At 38.6% G+C, this 15,788-nt stretch overlaps 1 long non-coding RNA gene across 5 annotated transcripts; it reads right to left on the bottom strand.

The window, feature by feature from the left end:
* Window positions 1–5,984: 5,984 nt before the first annotated feature.
* LOC135113338 (uncharacterized) lies at window positions 5,985–15,136 on the bottom strand. 5 transcript variants are annotated; one of them, XR_010274803.1, is made up of 3 exons: window positions 14,996–15,136; window positions 8,998–9,110; window positions 5,985–7,953 (listed from the first exon to the last, which is right to left on the bottom strand). It is a non-coding gene; the product is annotated as an uncharacterized LOC135113338 (long non-coding RNA). The 5 variants fall into 5 exon arrangements; XR_010274799.1 differs by lacking the exon at window positions 14,996–15,136 and adding an exon at window positions 12,977–13,046; XR_010274801.1 differs by lacking the exon at window positions 14,996–15,136 and adding an exon at window positions 12,891–12,998.
* Between the last annotated feature and the right edge of the window lie 652 nt (window positions 15,137–15,788).

The raw sequence follows: 15,788 nt of genomic DNA, 5'->3' as shown, positions 1-15,788 counted from the left end.
TTGAGCTCCTAAGTTATACTTCTCTCAAGGACTTAACAAAGAAAACTGTCTTTCTTGTGGTGCTGACAATGGCAAGGAGGGTTGGTGAACTACAAGCCCTGTCCTATTAGGTAGCACATCAGGGTGATGATCTGGTCCTGGCATACTTGCCTGAATTTGTTGCTAAAATGGAGACAACCTTGAACCCCATTGTGAGGGAGTTCAGGCTTTAGAACCTATCATCTTTGGTTGTCCCTGAAGATGAGGAATGCCTATTGTGCCCTGTTCAAGCACATGAATTTTACTGCCATAGGACATTCTCCACTGTTCGTCCCAGGCAACTCTTCTTGTCAGTTAGGGACCAGTCACCCCCTCTCTCTAAGGCTGCTATGTCTTTCTTCCTTAAAGAAATTATAAAAGGGCTCATTGGTTTCATCTATTTTGGATGCGGCTTGCTGGAAGACACCCTTAGTCTTTGCTGATCAGTACCTGAAGGATTTCCAAAGAATGGAGGAGGACTTCTTTGCTCTGGGCCCAATTGTAGCAGCTGGTGACATTGTATCTTAAGGTTCCATTCTGGTTGCCCCTCCAGGATTCACTGACACTTTCCCCTATTCTCAGTGCACCACAGACATTCAGTGTGAGGTCCAAGTAGCACTATCATTCCCCCACTGACTCACCACCTTTAGGATCTCCTACACAAGTGAGTAAGTTGCTCATTCTTCATAATGTGGACTTTCACCATTGTATTTTCTTTCCAAGGCATGATCCCTCTTCCTTAAATGTGGGAATCTGCTAAGTAGAAGAAACAGGTCTTATGTGAAACAAATAATCTTTTTAATCCTAAAAGGGATTTTTTTCACTTCCCTGTTTCTTCTATGCAAACTCTCCCAGCCTGCTCTCTTCATGCTGGTCATCAACAAGGAATGAGGATACATGGAACAGCAGAGGTACCAAACACGGGTCACCAGGGTTCCCATAGCAGCACCAACCACAGTTTTTGAATAGAATTAAACATAAATGTGGGAAGGACAAGTTGGGTAATATTGGGGAGCATTTAATGCTAAGGAGAAGAAACAGGTAAGTGAAAAATCCCTTTTAGGATTAAAAAGATGGCATTTTACAAGTATACAAGGCATTTTCATAGTAAATACTTGTGCTTAGCTAGAAATGCCCATTCATCCTTCATCACTATTATTATTTGAAAGCCTTCACAAGGCAAACACTCAGAATTTCCGCTCACCCTTGGGATAAAAATTTTTCATACACCCTACCTACCCACACATACTATCCCACAATCCTGTTTGACCTGGGGGGCACCTATTGCTCAAGTGAGAGTCAGTACTCCTTGACCTGCCTGCCTTGTACAATTATCCATTTACAGGGTGTTCTACAAGTTGTACCACTCCTGGATAAAAAAATTGTTATTCTAGGTGAAAAATGTTCTAGATGCTTTTTGTTTTGTAGTGAAGAAGTATGAGTGCAAAGACAACTTGGCTGCTCTAAAGCTGCAACAACTGATGCCAGTTAGTTCTCTTAAACATTATCGTTAACCAGATTGAGTTATCATAAATAAACTAGACTGAGTTATCATAAACAAACAAATGAACTATTGCACTGCAGTATTAGCCCAGTCAAGAAATACAGCCAACAGTATTGTGATGTCTAAAGGGTGATTTTTACACAACAAAGATACTGAGAGACCAGCTGTTTCTCCTTCCTGCCTCTACTTGTGGGCTATGTGGTGGTCATAGAGGTAGTACCAAGTAAACTGTAATCTAATTGTTTTTTATAATGTAGTGTGTGCAAGAGTATTGTGGAATAATAACAAGTAAACTGTAATCTAATTGTTTTTGATAATGTAGTGTGTGCAAAAGTATTGTGGAACAACAACAGAGTTCATAATATCCACCAAATCGATACTTCTTTTTTACATGTAGAAGGGACACCGGCCAAGGGCAACAAAAACCCAATAAAAAAAATAAAAGGCCCACTGAGATGCCAGTCCCCAAATAGGGTCCAAAGTGGTACTCAGAAGTTGATGGATAAGTGTCTTGAAACCTCTCTCTTGAAGGAGTTCAAGTCATAAGGAGGTTGAAATACAGAAGCAGGCAGTGAGTTCCAGAGTTTACCAGAGAAAGGGACAAATGAATAAGAATTCTAGTTAACTCTTGCATTAGAGAGGTGGACAGAATAGGGATGAGAGAAAGAAGAAAGTCTTGTGCAGCGAGGCCACAGGAGGAGGGGAGGCATGCAGTTAGCAAGATCATAAGAGAAGTTAGCATGAAAATAGCAGTAGAAGATAACAAGAGGTGCAACATTACAATGATGAGAAAGAGGCTAAAGACAGTCAGAGAAGAGGAGCTGATGAGATGAAAAGCTTTTGATTCTACCCTGTCTAGAAGAATGGTATGAGTGGAACACCCCGGACACATGAAGCATACTCCATACATGGACAGATAAGACCCCTGTACAAAGTTAGCAGCTGGAAGGATGAGAAAAATTGGTGGAGGCATCTCAGAATACCCAACTTCATAGAAGCTGTTTTAGCTAGAGATGAGATGTGAAGTTTCCAGTTTAGATTATAAGTAAATGACAGACCGAAGATGTTCAGTGTAGAAGAGGGGGACAGTTGAGTGTCACTGAAGAGGAGGAGATAGTTATCTGGAAAGTTGTGTCGAGTTGATAGATAGAGGAATTGAGTTTTTGAGGCATTGAACAAATACTAAGTTTGCTCTCCTCCAATGAAAAATTTTAGAGATCAGAAGTTAGGCACCCTGTAGCTTTCCTGCATCAACTGTTTACTTCCTGAAGGGTTGGATGTCTATGAAAAGATGTGGAAAAGTGATAGGTGGTATTATCAATGTCGGAGTGAATAGGACAAGAAGTTTGGTTTAGAAGATAATTGGTGAATAATAGGAAGAGAGTGGGTGACAGGACAGAGCCCTGAGGAACACCACTGTTAATAGATTTAGGAGAATAGTGACTGTCTACCACAGCAGCAATAAAACAATCAGAAAGGAAACTTGACATGAAGTTACAGAGAGAGGGATAGAAGCTGTAGGAGGGTAGTTTCGAAATCAAAGCTTTGTACCAGATTCTATAAAAAAAACTTATGTCTAAGGCAACAGCAAAAGTTTTGCCAAAATCTCTAAAAGAGAATAACCAAGACTCAGTAAGGAAAGCCAGATCACCAGTAGAGTGGGCTTTACAGAACCCATACTGGTGATCAGGCAGAAAGTTGTGATGTGATAGATGTTTAAGAATTTTCCTGTTGAGAATAGATTCAAAAACTTTAGATAGGCAGGAAATTAAAGCAATAGGATGGTAGTTCCTTTTTAGGAACATGCTGAATGTAGGCAAACTTCCAGCAAAAAGTAAAGGCAGATGTTGACAAACAGAGTTGAAAGAGTTTGACTAGGCAAGGTGCAAGTACGGAGGCACAGTTTTGGAGAACAATAGGAGGGACCCCATCAGATCCACAAGGTTTAGGCCAGTGAGGGCATGGAAAACATCATTGTGAAGAATTTTAATAGGTAGCATGAAGTAGTCAGAGGGTGGAGGAGAGGGAGGAACAAACCCTGAATCATCCAAGGTAGGGTTTTTAGCAAAGGTTTGAGCAAAGAGTTCAGCTTTAGAGATAGATGTGATAGCAGTGGTGCCATCTGGTTGAAATAAAGAAGGGAAAGAAGAAGCAAAGTTATTGGAGATGTTTTTCGCTAGGTGCCAGAAGTTACGAAGGGAGTTAGATCTTGAAAGATTTTGACACTTTCTATTAATGAAGGAGTTTTTGGCTAGTTGGAGAACAGACGACATGTTTCCGGGCAAAAAGAAAAAAAAGCATGAGATTCTGGTGATGGAAGGCTTAGGTACCTTTTGTGGGCAACCTCTCTATCATGTATATCATGAGAACAGTCTGTGTTAAACCGAGGTTTGGAAGGTTTAGGTCGAGAAAAAAGATAGAGAAAGTAGGAGGGAACAGAAAAGGAGCTACAGTCAGTTGTCTCAGACACCAGTGTTTCAGTGAGGAAAAGAAGATAAGGTTTAGTAGAGGAAAGGTGGTGTTCTACAGATTGAAAATTAGAACTAAGACCATGAATGTTGCAGAAGTTAATGAGAAAAAGTTGAGAGGGGTGTTAAGACACTTAGGGTTGATGCAAGAAGAGCAGTCTGACCTGGGGACATTTGTGGTCCTCTTCCTAGATGGGGACTCCAAGGCTGGTTTAGGAGTCGCCATGATAATTTTGAATTTTGAGTGAAGTGAGTGTGTGTAATTAGGTGCTTGTAGTTTTGTGAAGGAAGAAAGTTGTCTTTAGAGGGCAGGCTGTGACTGCCCTCTTTGTGTTGTGAGACGCAAAGGGAAACGTTTAGTGAAGTCACTGCTGGGTTTAATGATAAGTTCACAGCACACCCTGATCCGGTGCTTTAGACCTCACTGGGAGTAATTATCATTTTGGCAGGTGCCACCGTGCCTTCTCCTGACCAAGGAATAAAATGTTTTAAGCAGCATCTCTGTATTTCTTGACTGGGTTATTGTTGTAGTGTATTCATTTTTATATATTTATGATATAATTTGGAAAATAGGTTGTGATGATATAAAGATTTGAGCTAGCTGGCATCACCTGCTGATTTGAGCAAGGTAGCATTGGCTGCTGCAGATTTGTAGAAGCCATGTCATCCTTGCGACAAATGGTAACTGCACCTTTTTACTGAAACAAAAATAAAAATTCTTAATTCATGAATTATCCTGAAGCGGCATAACTAATGCAACACCCTGCATAGGATGAAACCTATTATAATAAATTTACTATATCACATTAATTCTGATGCAATAGGATTACAGAGTGACAGAAGAGATTTTGTTAATTCTTCATGATGACTGACCCATCTAGGCAGTCAAGTGATCACTTACTATATAATGACCCATCTAGTCAGTCAAGTGATCAGTGACAGAGTGACAGCTGTTAGCAGCACTGGTGCAGCCTTAGTCACCTATGTGACATCTACCTCTGATCTTCTTGTCTTCCTTCCAGTCTCACAATTAATGAGCCCCTCAAACAAATGCCATCACAACACTCCTTTCTTTATTAAGCTTGCCAGGTCCTATTAAAATGTGAAGAGAAATAAATGTGAGCCATGAAATGAAAAGATTGCAGCAAGAGGGAAACAGCCAGGTGAGTACAGGAGAGACATCTCCCACCACTGTGCCTGAAACTGTCATTGATTAAAATCCTCAGGGCATAAGAACACAAGAACCTGATAAATAAGGGAAGCTGCAAGAAGCCACCAGGCTTACACGCGGCAGTTCCTTTATGTGGGTTGTCATATGTGACAATTTATCACTTCTTAATAAAATGTAAATTGCAGTAAATTGAGCATTGTACCTTTGGATTTTCAGGCACACTGATGTGTGTGTGTGTGTGTGTGTAAGTAACCTTCCTACCATTTTGTGGAGTTTTCCATTTGTAACGTGTCATGTCACCATTCAAAAAAAAAACTTGGATTTTGGAATTTCAGCTAAAGGATTCTCAACAACTACAAGAATTAGACCAAAGGAACAAAAAAAAAAAAAAAAATAAATAAATAAATAATAATAATAAAAAAATAATAATAAATAAATAACTATCACCGCACTGCAGAGGTTCACTAAGGGGACACAAGCACAGTAAAGAATTTTCCCAGTGCTATACAAACTTTCCCTGCACATACTACATGTCAGGAACAGTTCTGGCTCTGAGTCACAGCATTGCATTGAGCCCAAGATTTCCTGGCAGGTTGTAAGTCTTGAGTAAAAGATTTGCAATAATAAAAGCACAATTAACTGTAAAAATAAAAGCACAATTAACAATTGTAATTACCATGAAAACTAACTGTAATTACCATGGATGTTTTCTATCATCTGATCATTTATATACACTATAATTCCTACAATCACAAAATTCCACTGCATCACCAAGAGCCAGTGCTGGCTCTTGTTACTGTAACAATGGTGAATAAAGTGCAAATCTGAATTAGAATTTCTTTAAGATTAACCTTGTAATATAAACGTGTATGAATGGGAAACAAGGATATTACAGAAATACATATATATATATAAATATTAGAAAACTTGCAGAAACTTTCAACTCACATGTTATGATAAAAGATAACAAAACCAATTGGCTTGTTAGACGAGTTGGTTCCTCTAGACCTGACTTCAGTAAACTTCATGATCCAAGGTGCGTCAGTGAAATTAATGCTGGTGCGATACAACATAATAACTAACTACTCCAGACATACTATTGTATTGCCATTTTACTGTCAAGGCTAAGCAAAACTATTTTTCAGGTCTTGGTGATTACCTTCAACTGACTGGTAACATGCTTATAGAGAGCACCCTGCCAGACCTCTGTGCCTGAAAGGGTCTCACAGCCACTTTATCCAGCCTTCAGATCGATTTCCACAATGTTGCCATCATGCTCCAAAAAGGGCATGACTGCCTTACTTTCAAAACTACTGCATTTTATTGTATTATGAATACTTGTAACAAAAGCAATCAATCTATAAAACCCATGCTGAGTAAAAAATAAGGAAAGAGGTGTCCACAATGCAGGTGTTGAACACCACTTGAGTGAAAAGGTAAACCGTTGCTGAACTGAGGAAATACTCCAAAAAGTGTCATAAGGAGAAGCTAAAGAGAGATGCAAGGCATATAGAAGTCTTGTACACTGGACAGCACAAATGTCAGCCAGGATCTCATACTCCCACACCGTGTACTGCCCACACAGAAGACACCATACACTGGGCAACATTGTCATTTTCACAGCCAGTGTAGAAAGTTCAAAATCTTTGTAATTTATCATGATATAATTTACAGAAAATGAAAGTCTTTTTATATGAGCAAACATAACATGTAGTTGCGACTGGTAGACACCTTATTAGCGGCACTTGAAGTGCTGCTATTGCATCAGTTACAGACACCATCACATGAAACGTTACTGTCAGCACTGAAAAACTTTTATGATCTGAAGCACTACTGCTGCATCACCTGACTGGCACATCACTTTATGCAAATGGAGACTTTTCAGTTTCTGCATTTCATGAAAGTGCTTTCTCATGAAAATACCGCAGGAGGTTCTTGTCACAAGGCATTTCTGATATTTCTTCACTATAGGTATAGAGAAAATATTAAAAGTATGAGGTTTTTACATTGATAAATTAATTCATCAAACCAAAATGTCATATTCCATTAAAATTATGTAGACAAACACATCATCAGACAAGTACTCCCAATAATGATGACCCAAGTTCTTGGTCTTTTTGAGATTAATACTTAAGTTCATTAGTGTATATATTAACTGTTATTCACTGAACCTGGTAATATCAATACCTAAGACAACTGTAACCGAGTGTTCCGTCACAAGTTCTATTTCCATCTGCTGCTCTGTTCTCTCACAAGCTTAATAATAGCAACTGCTCCTTAGTGGTATTTCTATGCATTTGGCCAAAAGAAATATTGCTCTTAATGTTCAACACTGATTTCTCAGTGTTTAAAATTATGAAGGCATTAGAAAAGAAAAAATATAATTAATAAATAAATAATTAATTAATTAATTAATTAATTGAAAAAAATATAAATAAATAAATAAATAAACACTAACATAATATATTTTGTGTGAGCCATCCATCTGCTGTAAGGAAAATCAACCCATCCATCATTAATGAATCCTACACAAATTATATACACTCATGAATAATTTTGTGGTACAACATGGACATGTGGGACATGTGACACCTTGAAGGCTTCTATAGTGCACCTGTGGTGACATGACAGTCAAGGTCAATCAAAATGCACAAGACCATGGTGATTACCTGTTGATGGCTAAATTTTACAGTGTTTCCACATTGCTCCAAAAGGAGAATGTGATACTTCCACTGGTTCACATTCTTTGTGCTGTCTTGAATGTTGGCAGATAAACATGACTGCAATGAAATCTGGAATAACAGTACAGTAATCTCTCAGACTTGGCACAAGACTATGCTATGTAATACAGCAGGATGCTACAACTTTTTCCAGACTTCCAAAGTGAAATATTGGAAAATAATACAAATAATATTTAAAATACAAATAAACTCATGAGTCAGGTCCTATGTATTACGTGCTTTGAGTGGTATTACGTGTTTTGAGTGGTAGAGTCAAGAGACTCAGTATGGCACAAGCTTTGTCACGGTCTTCAGCCTTTTCATCAATCTCAAGTCTTCTGGTCAGCTACCATTCTCCTAACAAAACCTGACAACACTGAGTCCAAGATCATGAGACTCAAGACTGGTGGAAAACATAAATCACAATAGAATAGAATTAAGTGTAGGTTAATTGACTTCTATGTGTTTCTGTATGTTTACTTATCATAGGCGATAGTGCAGTAATTGAAATGAAGCTGCTTACCCATGATGGAAAACATGACATACAATGGAAGTGTAGCAGGTTACTCCACTTCTGACAATATTTCCACAACATGCATATTTTCTAGAAATAGAAAGTTTCAATCTATTCACATCTACATTCACTTTTGGAGAAACTGATATGAAAGTAGAATAAATTCACCACAAGAGGTTGTTCTTGGAACTGAAGCCTCACAAGAAACTCAAGGTCAGCGAGTCTAACACGTTGACCAACTAAGCCAAGGTCATCAAGGCTTGAGTGGATTCTGCTTGGTCCTGACTGTCCTAACCATCAATATGAAAAATAAGAAGAGCATAAGGGAAGCGGCAAGAAACTGGTACTCATAGGCATGCAAGTGACAGTCCCTGTATAAAACATACATCTCTTATCAACCCTAACCATTACTTTCATCTCTTAAAGCTTCCAATTGACTTTGCACTTAGAAGCTGATATGTATAGATTCTAAAATATAAGGTTTTCAAGTGTGCAGCATGCTTAGTTATCTGTAGAATTTTGTGACAAGATATTCTTGGTCTGACTGTCCCATCTCCACAAACAACTCCACTCACAATTGGAGTAGTGGCTAGTATACTCACCTCACCCTGAGAGGTCCTGGACTTGAATGCTAGGCTGGGCAGACAAGACAGGTTTGTCTCTTTTCACACTACAACCTCAAAGATGTATGCTGCAGAGTTATGCCCCTACAACCCTGCAACACCACCAAGATGTTTAATGGCAGAGTGGAGTAGCATGGTGTACTGTAACATTCACAAACTAACCACTGGGAGAAGTACCTGTGCTGCAATGAAATCCACCCTACCCCCTTGAGAGAGAGAAAAGAAAAGAAAAAAAAAATTGGTTGCTTCTAAATAAATAAATATGTAGGTATATATATATATATATATATATATATATATATATATATATATATATATATATATATATATATATATATATATATACCTAATATATATATATATATATATAGTTATTGTTTAGGGCACAGCCACATTCTGCTACCCAATATCTACAAAATTATACTAACAAACACTAATAACAAAATAATTAATTACCCTAATGAACATTACCCAGGGCATGAACAATGGTAAACAACATGCTACTCTGCTATACAAGTACACTCAATCACTAATGTAATCTGTGGTCAAAAATACATTAAGTATTTCAATGAAATAATGACGGTCACATTTAAAATAAGAAATGTTCTACTCCCCTCGATACTCCAACCGTCACAAGCCCAACTAACAGCCATGTCTTGTCCATGCTTTACAATACTAACACTAACCAAACGTTATAACCTCCAAACTAGGGAAGCCCAAACCCACTTTCATGCCGGGTCACTATTAACATCTTTCTCTCTTCCACTCAACTTTATCCCTTTTTTTTTTTTTTTGTAGGGGTGGGACAAGGATGGCAATAGAAAAGTTTCCGTCCTCAGCTGAGGCTCCTCTAGACTCCCACCACCAGGAACAGACAACTTTTTATTTTATTGTATTTTATTTATTTATTTATTATTATTATTATTATTTTTTTTTTTTTTTTGCCTCGTGCCCTGCGGTGCTTGCTGTATTTCTAAAACCCTTATGGCTGTGCAAATAAACTTAAAAACCTGGCCCAAACCGCTACTAATGCACTCAGCCGAACTAGAACACCCAACACACACTGGGCTGGTTCACTCTGTCACCTCCAAGGATGCTACACAGCGTTGCCAGATTGTTTTGGCCATATTATCGTACTACACAAGTTGAAATTATTGTACTTCTGGTAAAATTATCGTACATATGTAATTATTCCAAATATTATGCGAAACTGCCACTTTCCGAATAACCGCACACCCCCTAAACACCTCCAGACACACTCCAACACCCCCTAAACACACCAAATACACTGAAAGCACTGGCACGGAAGACAAATACTACAAAGATAGATAGATAGGGCAGCAGGAAAAATTAACCTAAATATTGTTTTCTTTGCATTTTCCTGTTTTATCACCTCCTCTATTCCTTCTCCCTTTCTCTTCCTCCTCTATTTCTCTTATTTTCTTACTCATTCTACTCTTATCTACACGTCTGAGTTTAGAAACACGTGGAAACACCAGGAAAACACTGCAAAGTACGATAAATATTACCGAGGAGACAGCGGAGCCGATCAAGATCCCGAGTCCATGATGGCGGCCGTGACGTCACGGCTAATTTACGTACCGTAACGGATTTCATTTTGAAATTGATCCCTCGAAAAAATGAAGCTAGGCTGGAATGCCTTATATATTCTGACTTGACAAATACTTTAACTAATATCCACAATATTATAACAGCTCCAGCTTCAGTAATATTTAAAAAATATCCAAATGAAATATGGAAAAAAGGTTGAAATATTCGGCACCATTTAAATCATTGAAAAGTCCACAACATATGAATTTTCAGGAACGTAAAAAATTTTAAAAAATCTGAACTATCATCTTACACCATCAAAAGTTACCTGGAACAAGAAGTAAACAAATAAAACCGAAATTGTGTAAAAAACAAGTGTTGGAACCTAAACACGATTAAAAACCACTGAAAAGTCCACCCATTTTGACTCAACAACAAGATAAAACACTTTAAAACATACGAACTATTTTTTCAAGCAATGAAAAGTTAGTTACAAGCTGAAATAGAGAGACAATAACACAAAAAGTGTTGTAATCACAACTTTTAACAGGACCATAAACCATTTTTAAAGTCCACTTATTTCTCTCAACAGGAACGAAAAAACACTTTAAAAATCATAAGCGATTTTTAGAAACACAAAAGACGTAATTAGAGCGTGAAATAAAAAAACATGTTTGTCAAAATACTGCCAAAAAAACACCCCACATTTTCGTAAAGCAACACAAAATTGAAAACATCTCAACACAAGCAACGAAAACACTTGTAAAGCAAATAATTATTTTTATAAACCATAAAAACATGCTATGCGAGCAGAATAAAGAAGTTAAGAAAATTACCAAAAAAATACTGGAACCAACAGGTTGAAACAGGTAGCCAGCCATGACTATGCGGCCCTTGGCAGTAGAGAGAACGGCCGCTATTTTGCCTGTTATTCTCCCATCGTAACTAAATGAGGCAATGGCGGATATATCTAGCTAGCGGATATGAAAGCCTAGTCATGTGGCTCCACTTTGTGACGTGTTAGGCTTACAATAAATAAGAGATGAAGCAGATAAAAGCTCAAAATAAGAACGCCCTACCTCTATCTGTTTGTTTACATAGATTTCCCTTCAATATTTAGCTAAATTTTCAGACTCAGATGCGAGGAAACCCTAAATAAATAATAAATAACCTCAAAAACACCCAAATAACGAATAAACTGACAGGAAGTCCGCGGGAGGAGTGTGTTACGGTGAGGGCGGTAAGGCTGACAGGAGGAGGCCGCCACTGTACTCACCTTAAGTAGCTGTGTCTCTCTGGTGCTGCTTGATGGAGGAAGAAGCTGCCGGGAATATGCAAACACTGATCGCTATTAGGAGTGTGTGTGGCAAGACTGGCCAGTGCTGACTAAAACAATGTAACACCAATCCCTCCTTCCCCAGCGCCCCTGCCAAAACAATGTAATCACACCACCACCACCGCCAGGAATATGCACTGAGCACTATTAGGAGAGCGTCACCACCATCACTACCAGCGCCCCCTGCCCTCACAGCACTATTCCGTAGCCCTTGAGTGATTGCTACATTAAGCTTATATTCTTATACGTTCATTGGTCACCTCCATGTTACATTCCTATCGTAGAAAACTTGGATGCCAACACACTGTATCATGTGAAAGCCCACAGAGCCAAAGGGTGTTACTTCTTGGAGCACAGACAAAGTGGATCCGATGAAAGTTTGCACATGACACTGGACAACTCGCGGCTTCCACGCTGCGCGGCTGCATTAAGCTGCTGACCTGCTGTGCAGCGGTGTCCCTTGCAAGGTTCCCATGCATTTTCATTCTCTTTTTTTAAACACTAGCTTGAGCACATTTATTTGTTATTTTTTCTGTTATATTTCGTCCACGCGACTCTAATAATGACTACGTTATAGAATTTTGTAATAAAGCAAGAAAATAGATAAAATGAAAAAAAAAATTGAGGAGCTATATATTACCCCAGCCCGGCGAAAATTACGCATCTGGTAAGGAATCGTGTGATCACATATATAATGTGTTATGAATGATGTTACCGATATCTCTCGGGAATGTCTTCGTTCCCCAGGGCACTCCACATATCGAAGTTGAGTTAACTGCTCTGCAAGTGGAACTAATATCCATGCTTCTGTCCTGGCCACGCTTTACAAAACTAAAAACCTCCAACCAAGAAGCTTCGTCCCTCTACACCTGGGACTGCGAAGGTCACTAACACCGCCCTCCCTCATTTACTTCTACTCCACTTCACGCCTCTGTGCGCCTGCTCCACCTCTGGGCGTTAACCCACATACACGTCCTCTACTTACCCATCTCCACAACTAACCTCTTCCAGGAAACACGATAAAGTTGTCTCTAAACCTGATATTAACGTGAATACGGACACAATACTAACCTGCCCCATCAGCTGGCAGGGTGGCGACTGGCTGCGGCCGGCTAGCTCGCAGTGGTTTGTGAAGCTGAACTGCATGGAACAGTTTAGTGAGGTTTCGTTCTATCTTTTTAGACTACAACAGGAAAAAAAATAAAAATAAAAAAAAATAAATAAATATTTTCTTTAATCTTTTTCTCATTTAAGTTAAAATAGTTTTAAAAAATCGTTCCTTCGTATTTGTTATTTCATTTAATATTATTATTATTATTATTATTATTATTATTATTATTATTATTACTTTTTTTTTTTTTTTTAATCCACGCCCGTGGATTCCTGGATTCGGTGTCTCGTTTAGCGGAACTAACTAACTCGTTTATCAGTAACTAACTCCATCACACCATTCCTTCCATGAAAATCAATAAACACTTCGTAATGAACATATAACAATTACAAGTCCTCCCGGTGAACCTATCCCGGCTTATATCTAGAGGTAGTGGTGGCGATGATGATTCGTCATGTATTATCATAAGTTCAGGTGTCTTATTTCGATTACATTTAACAAGCTGTAGTGGATGTAACTGATATTGTCAAAGGTGTCTGTACGATTTTTGTGATAGTCTAACCAACGAGGATTCTGTATTATTAATAGGTAAAACATTCTGGGAATATGACCTATCATTCCTGAATCAAACAAACGCCAAACAACAGCAAATTATAAACCTTGGCAACTCAGTTAATTTCGCGAGTTAAGCCAATCAGGAGAGAATACCAGCGTGGCATTCTTAAACTTTAGACCAATAAATGGGAGAGTTGCACCTTCATCTCACCATCATCGGAATATTGACACATGTAGAGCATTTGTTTGAGTGCTTGACGGAAATGACTGAAGAGAACTAGTGAAATTTCAAAACTCCCACAATTTAGTGATCATTCTTGCTTTGTTTCGGGAAATTTAATAAGTAGTAGACACTGCAGGTGTGATGGGAAGATAAGTGTAGTGAGCATTGTAACCGTAATGTGAAGGTGCGAGCGTGATGCCTGGGAGTACAATAGGTAGTGGACGTTAGAGGTGTGATGAGATGCCAGTGTAGTGCTTGGGGAAAAAATGGTGTTTTCAAGGGTGTCTACCATTCTTCTGATAGCCTAATAAGCATTCTGCATCATTGCGCAGTAAGAAATATTTTTTTTGGAATCTAACTAACAATCCCTGTGGTCTTTTAAAATAGACATGATAAAAGAACAACGCATTTAAAAGTATGGAACGTTATTAAGAACTATAACAACCAAACAACCGCTAAACCTCAAACAACAATAAACTTTCTCTGGAGTATGATAGGTTGTGGACAGTGCAGTGTGATGGGGAAAGGTGAGTGTGGTGTCTGGGAGTGCCAAGGATGGGTGCACGGAAGAAGCAGCACATTTCCGAAGTCTGGAAGAGTAGATGCCAAATTACTCTTAAACACGCTGGACTGGTTTAGGCAAAGTTTGTGTTAGGATTCTTAAAATTTGCAGTTAACTTCGTGTGGGAATCACAAAGAGAGTATTTCCGAGAATATCCTGTGGTTAGTTTCGGAGCCACAGCTAAACGTCTTTCCAGGCAAACGCATATACTCGTATGAATTAAGGAAAAATGTTGAAGCGCACGCCCTTGGGTCCGTACGTAAATGTTCACTTTGTAGGAATTTTCTAGTTTTCAAGAAATTTCTGTGCTGAAATATAAATAGTTTCCCTTCGAATCTATAAAGCCCAAATTTAAGGAGTCTGCTCTGTGATATGTGGTGTGTCTATGTAATGAATGCCCGTATTCTTAAACTTTGTGTTCAATAAGGATTTCAGAAGTTACTGATGTTTTGTTCAAGAGTGTTTTCATGGTTCTATTGATAGTTTAGCGAGGATTCTGCATCACCAATGAGAAGTCAACCAATCATTTCTGTACATTTTAAGGACTATAGACACTTATTATTATGCATCACACAAGATATGATAACTCATGCAAATACTTAAATAATAAACGCAATTTTGATATTGCAGGGAACTTACCGAAGCTGTATATCACACAGATGGAGACTGATGCAGGTGCTGAACTGTTCAATATGGAGATAGGAGCTGGAATGAAGCACGAAATGACCGGACCCCTCGCTACCTGCTTTCTAACCTCACCTGACCCTTCGCCACCTACTTTCTAGTCTCACCTGATCCCTCGCCACATGCTTTCTAGCCTCAACTGACCCCTCCCCTCTCGTACAGTTGCATCTAGATCAGAAGGTGCTTCTTAGGTAATCCACCAGCATGTTCCGGCACAACATAGCCTGGCTTAACTCATCACCGTGAACAAAGAAAACAAACTGGACGTTGTTACCTGCCCAGAGTAAGGGAATGATAATAGTAATGGTTTGTGAAGTGATAAGTCACTCGAAAGCTGATCATAATCCCCACAAAAGCTGCGGTACGTAATTTGGTAAGGTGAACCAGGAATGGAGTTGGTGATGTAAAGCAAATTTTTCTTAAATGTTTAGATGTATTAAGAAGGTTTTACTGTAATTAATTAATCCCTTAGTGGCTTTCAGAATAAAATGAAATTATTACCGAGGAACTGAAGGTGATAGTACAGACGATAAGGGTCATATTCATAATCGTCTCGGTGATTCATCTCGACAGCTTTAGCAGGTTCGAACGAGTTACTATAATTTTCAAGGGTATTTTCATGACTCGAGTAATAATTTAACAAGAATTCTGCATCATTAATGAAAGAAAAAAAAAACATACACGAGAACCTGACAACTGCCTCTGTGGATTTTGAAAATAATCCTGATGAAGGAACAAAGCGTTTAAT

The sequence above is a fragment of the Scylla paramamosain genome, chromosome 25, assembly GCF_035594125.1.
Source record: "Scylla paramamosain isolate STU-SP2022 chromosome 25, ASM3559412v1, whole genome shotgun sequence".
NCBI classification, from domain to species: domain Eukaryota; kingdom Metazoa; phylum Arthropoda; class Malacostraca; order Decapoda; family Portunidae; genus Scylla; species Scylla paramamosain.
Note: the sequence above shows the minus strand (reverse complement) of the source record. Positions and strands in the feature narration are given on the sequence as shown.